Genomic DNA, 6,321 nt, shown 5'->3' on the forward strand with positions numbered 1-6,321 from the left:
AGAGAGACTAATCGATCAGCTGCCTCTTGCACACTCCCTACCGGGGATGTGCCCACAACCAAGGTACATGCCCTTGACCGGAATCAAACCCGAGATCTTTCAGGCCACAGGTCGATGCTCTATCCACTGAGCCAAACCGGTTTCGGCAGTTCTTATACTTTTTAATTATACTATGTTTTCCTCTAGTCCTTGTTTTCTAAAATTAAAATGGCTTTGTTTGTTGCAGCTTCCTTAAACTATACAGAGTAATACAATTAAATCAAAATCCTGCCACAAGTTGTAAAAACTGGTTTCATTTTAAATACATAGCTTTCCAGCACTAGCTGGTTTGGCTCAGTGGATAGATGTCAGCCTGCAGACTGAAGGGTCCGGCTAAGGGCATATGCCCGGGTTGTGGGCTGGATCTTCATTGGGGGGCATGCATGAGGCAGCCAATCAGTGATTTTCTCCTTTCATTGATGTTTCTATTTCTCTCACCTTTTCCCTCTGAAATCAATAAAAGAAATTTATTTAGAAAAAGAAAAAGAAGTACATAGCTTTCCAGACACTTCTGCATGCACAGTTCCTTTCTTTTACTTTCTGTGGACTTTACTATTCTAGATCCTAAGAAGGGTATAAAACTTGTAAATATTCAGCTTGTCTCTTTTCTTAATATGTGCACTTAAGGCTGTAAATTTTTCTGTAAGTCTTGTAATGTAGTATTTTTATTATAATTTAATTTTAATTATTTTCTAACTCCTGGGCCCCTGCTTTGGAGCCCTGCTGACAGTGTGAGGCCTGGGGTCTGTAGTTCAGCTCCTGTGTCAGCATCTGGTAACTGGTGTCTGGTGTCCAGTGCCTACTTAGGGACCTGGGTTCCTAAACACAGATTTGAGTTCCGACTGCAGTGTCTGTGGTCTGGGGGTGAACTGTGTTTAGCTCTTTGTCTGGGTTCTGTTTGGGGGTGGCTGGTTTCCTGCGTTCCTGTGTGGGTCCATGTGCAGCTATGACATCAGGGCCTGATGTAAAGTGTCCTGTGTCATTCTCTGTCACCTGGTGTCTGGCATTCATGGCCCAAGGTCTGGCTTTACATCTGAGGTTTAGCTTTTGGTTTGTGGTCTGCTGTGGTGACCATGGCCTGTTTTTGGGGTCCCAAGCCTGGCTCTGCTGTCTGGTGTCTGTTAATTGATGGTCCTTGTCTTTAGCTCAGTGCCAACTGGAGTCTTTAAGTCATGGCTTGAGAAAACCCTGGAGTCAGGCTGCCCAAGTGAATTCCCTTTCAGGCGACACATTTCAGCTCCACTCTGCTCCAGTCTATGTGTTCTGGTCTGGTCCTGTCATCTCTTCTTGGCTCAGTTCAGATGTCTTATTAGTCAGTTATATGTGGTAGGACATTTGCTGGTCACTCCATGAATTGAGTTTGTATGAGAAGCCCCTGTTTAGAAATGAATATGAGGCTCTTTTTGTTTGTTTGTTTTTGTTGTTGTTGTTGTGTGTGTGTGTGTGTGTGTGTGTGTGCTAAATTTGAGCTCATTTATTTATGAGGAGCCCTTTTATACTAGGGATCTTTATTCTTACCACCCATATCTGTTGTCTGCAGTGTGAGTTGCACGTGAAGTCCTGAGGTAATGGACGAGGAGAGAACTGGACGCAGATTTTCTATCCTGGCTGGAACCATGAATGAAGTTCTTCTCGGTCTGGGGAAGAACGCAATAGACCTGGAGCAACATTTCCATTCTGCCTTGAGAGCAGTATGTGAGGGGCAGAGCAGGTATTTGTCTAAGAGGTGAGCAAATTATTTATCTCCTTTCCACGCACCTTTTTAGGTGGTCATGACTTAATGGGCAGGGCGAGACCTGCAGGCAAATTCTCTCTCCTGCTTCAACCCACTGTGAAGGGCACAGTTGTGGTTGGGGTACGTGGCCAGGAAAGACCTTGAGCAGAATTCTGTATCACAGCTCTAGCCAGCCTGTGTGGTTACAGCACTTGCCTGGCAAAAGGAGAAAGCTCTGTAGCTGAATTTTCTACCCTTGCTTTCTCCAGGATGTGATGGGAAAGAGGACATAAGGAAAGGGGCCAGGGGACATGAGGGCCAGTAGAGACCTTGAGATGAATTATGTGTCCCGACTCCACCCCAGCATCTAATGGGCATCTGGCATCTGCAAAAACAGGCCAGGAGAGACCTGGATGCAATGTCTCAGTCCTGGTGCAGGCAGTGTGGGGGATGCCTGAAATAAGGGTTTCAGCGAGTGTTTGAGAGCCAGAGGGGATACCTGGGGTGGGGTGCACTGCAGCCAGCTGGAGTCTGTGAGCACTTTCTCCAGCTGTTTCCAAGTCAGCACTTCCTCAGGACCAGTTTCCTGGGGAGTATCCTCCTGATTCCAGTTGGACCCCTTTTTATGATTACCTCCTCCGGACACGATTCAGGAGTGCACTGCTCCCAATGGACACATTTCAAAATATATATGTATTTATTAAATTTTAGGGAGAGAAGAAGAGAGAGGGATAGAGAGACAGAAACAACAAGAGAGTCATTGATCTGCCTCCTGCACAACCCCTACTGGTGATCCAGCATGCAACTCGGGCATGTTCCCTGACCTGTGACCTCCTGGTTTATAGGTCAACACTCAACCACTGAGCTAGCTGGGCCAAATAGATAATTAATGAAACAGAATGGACGGTGTAGTAAGAGACCCAAATCCAAAGATAAATTTTGTATGATAAATATGCTTCCTCAGGTCATTAGAAAAATGTGCATCTATATTATAAAAACCCAGTGGCCCTAACATAGAAACGATCAAAGACTGGTGTGGGTGGGTGGAGCCGCACAATTTTGCACGCTGGGCTTCTTCTTATATAATAAATGGAGTTGGGACATGATGCCAGCAACAAGTTACAGATAAAAGTCTAGCTGCAGCCGAAACCGGTTTGGCTCAGTGGGTAGAGCGTCAGCCTGCGAACTGAAAGGTCCTGGGTTCGATTCTGGTCAAGGACATGTAACTTGGTTGCAGGCACATCCCCAGTAGGGGGTGTGCAGGAGGCAGCTGATCAATGTTTCCCTCTCATTGATGTTTCTAACTCTCTAGCCCTCTCCCTTCCTCTCTGTAAAAAATCAATAATAAAAAAAAGGTCTAGCCTCAGCCCTAGCATGTTTGCTTAGTGGTTAGAGCATTGGCCCTGGGTCAAGGGCACCTTTCCTGGCCTGGGGGCTGGATGTGGGAGGCAACCAATGGATGTGTTTCTCTCTGTCTCTCCCTTTCCCTTCCACTTTCTCTCTCTTTTTATTTTTTAAAAAATATTTTATTGATTTTGCACGTCCCACACTGGGGATGGAGCCTGCAACATGGGTATGTGCTCTTGGCAGGAACTGAACCTGGGACCCTTCAGTCTACAGGTGGATGCTCCATCCACTGAGCCAAACCGGCTAGAGCTCCCTTCCACTCTCTTAAAAAATCAATGCAAGCCGAAACCGGTTTGGCTCAGTGGATAGAGCATTGGCCTGCGGACTGAAGGGTGCAAGGTTCGATTCCAGTCAAAGGTATGTACCTTGGTTTCGGGCACATCCCCGTGGGGGGTGTGCAGCAGTCATCTGGTCGATGTTTCTCTCTCCTTTCTGGCTCTTTATCCCTCTCCCTTTGTCTCTGTAAAAAAATCAACTATATATATTATTTTATTTTATTTTATTTATTTTTTTTCACATGAGATTCTAATCTTTTGGTCTAATTCAGCCAAAATTTCAACATTAAAGAAATATGACTAAAATTTGGTTTGCTTAAGCCCATTTTTAAAACGCAGAATCTTTGAGGAAGCTTGTTGGCGTGTTTCCAGGAACATGACTCCTGCCGGAATTCTCACCTGGGTGCCTGGACAGGTCACGCACAGAGGACGGCTCTGGGGTGTCACGCAGAGCCGTGGTCCCAGCGGCAGCCCAGCCGCGTGAGAATGTGGCCATGCCAATTCAGGCTGTTACTGAAGTGTTTATATATATATTTTAAATCAATGCAAACAGGATTAACAACTAAAAAAAGGCTATGCCACAAAGCTGTTGTCTGGAGGGGCGGGCCAGGTTGGAATGGGGTCGGGCCAACTTGAGCTGGAGCTGGCCTGGGACTTAGGGGCGTGGCCTCGCCGCGCATCAACCGCCCTGACGTGAGGGCTGAGCGGGAGCTGAGGCGAGAGACAGAGGCCTTGAACCTGAGGAGAGGAAGGTGTCCCTGGCGGAGCCACTCGGGTTCAGCTATGAGGCGGGCGCTGGCGGCCTGAGGGGAGTGGTGCCTGGGAGCAGCGTGGCGGGGTCCTCACGTGTGCGGAGCGGCTCAGGGAGAGGCCGGCGGGCGCGAGGCTGAGGCTGAGGCTGAGGTGAGCCGCGTGGGGGCCGTGAGGAGACGCCTCCGGGTGAGAGGGGAGAGGCGAGGGGGCGGAGGCCGTGAGGTGAGGCTTCCGGGTGTGAGGTGTGGGGTGAGCCGCGTGGAGACCATGAGGTGAGGACTCCGGGTGTGTGGTGTGGGGTGAGATGGACAGACCGTGAGGAGACGCCTCCGGGTGAGAGGTGAGGAGGGCGGCGGAGGCCGTGAGGTGAGGCTTCCGGGTGTGGGGTGTGATGAGACGCCTCCGGGTGAGAGGTGAGAGGTGAGGGGTGAGGGGTGAGGGGGCGGAGGCCGTGAGGTGAGGCTTCCGGTGTGGGGTGAGATGGACAGACCGTGAGGAGACGCCTCCGGGTGAGAGGTGAGAGGTGAGGGGTGAGGGGTGAGGGGTGAGGGGTGAGGGTGAGGGGGCGGAGGCCGTGAGGAGACGCCTCCGGTGTGGGGTGTGGGGTGTGGGGTGACGGGTGACGGGTCCGGGGGTGGAAGGGGGAGGCGGGAGGTGGCGCAGGGGGCAGGGGTCGGGCGAGCGGCGGGACCCGTGAGGCCGCTCCGGCCGCCCCCGCTGTCGCTGGGACTCATTCCTCAGGAGCCACAGCCCCTCAGGCTCTGCTGCTTCCGTGCGGAGCCTCTGGGTGCACCGCCCGCAGCTGTCAGGACGTTCTGTGAGCGATGATGACGTGTTTCAGCGGCAACAACATGGCCCCGTGACTCGGTTTCCCGCAGCCGACAGCACTGCGTTTGGATCCAGGTCCCGGCGTGTCCGGAGTTTCTCTCCCCCGCACCCTCTGAAGTCGGTGAAGATTAAAGGGGAAATGCGTAGACAGTGTAAGCATGGAGGTTTACTGCTGGATGTGAAGCTTTTATTTACCGTCCGAAGGTGGGAATCCAGAGGACACGGTTGTGCATGGTGCGTGTAGATGCTAACCTGGTAGGTAAGAAGGAACATGTGGTTCTCCCCATTTCTCCTAGGAGATTTCCATGGCGCTGCCTGGTGTCAGGAGGGAACGCTAGCGTAAAGGCTTAAGGTGCAAACAGGAGCCTGCTGACTACCCACCCGTCAGGTCTCATTGGTTTGGGTCCACGCAGTACCAGGTTCATCCTGCTTCACTGTTTCTCAAAACCTTTGTATTCCAAATATTACCTCATTGCTTTTCGCATTCAACTGTATGTAAATTAATGGAACAGCACAGAAGTGTTAGTCAATAACCCCAAACCATGAATACATTTTGTATGATATAGATGTCTTCTTAGATCAGTTTCGTCAGCATGCCTCGTAAAATAACGGGTTTTGGGACATCAAACATTGGGTCGCAGATAAAAGATGACCAACAGGATTTTTCCGGACTCGAGAGGTGGTCTTTTCCTGTGGGATCACTTTTCATAGGCACGGCCTGCAGCCTAACACCAGCTTCTGGAGCGCCGCCTCCCTGTCAGTCTACTGAGCTGCACAGTCCCATCCTGCAGTCTCTCTGGAGGCAGAGCTCAGGTGCTAGGACTCGGACTGTCAGCAACGAATGTTAAAGCTATAAAACAGGGATTTGGCATGGCAAGTATAGGGCAGTGGATAGATGATTCCCAGTGAAGGGTATGTGTCTGGGTTGCAGGTTTGATTTCCTGTGAGTACTGGAGGGAACCAATCGATGTGTCTCCCTCACAGGGATGTTTCTCTCTTTTCCTCCCTCTCTCCCTCCCTCCCTCCCTCCCTCCCTTTCTCCCTTCCCCCCATCCCTCCCTCTCTCTCTAAAAGATCACTGAAGAAAATATTCTTGTGTGAGGATTAACCAAAAAAAAGGTGTGTGTGTGAATTTTATAATTTAAAGAATGAAGACCCTGAGAGATCTGTTCTGTGTTGAAAAGAACATCGACCGTAAATGTTAGAACTAGGCTCATGTAAATTCCAGGGACCCAAAGCTTAGGAGTTCCTCTCAGAACTGCTGGGAGTGCATAGGGGAAAATGCGAATTATGAAAGGAGGCACT

This window comes from Pipistrellus hanaki (assembly GCF_964339955.1).
Source record: "Pipistrellus hanaki genome assembly, chromosome: 2".
Taxonomy (NCBI): Eukaryota; Metazoa; Chordata; class Mammalia; order Chiroptera; family Vespertilionidae; genus Pipistrellus; species Pipistrellus hanaki.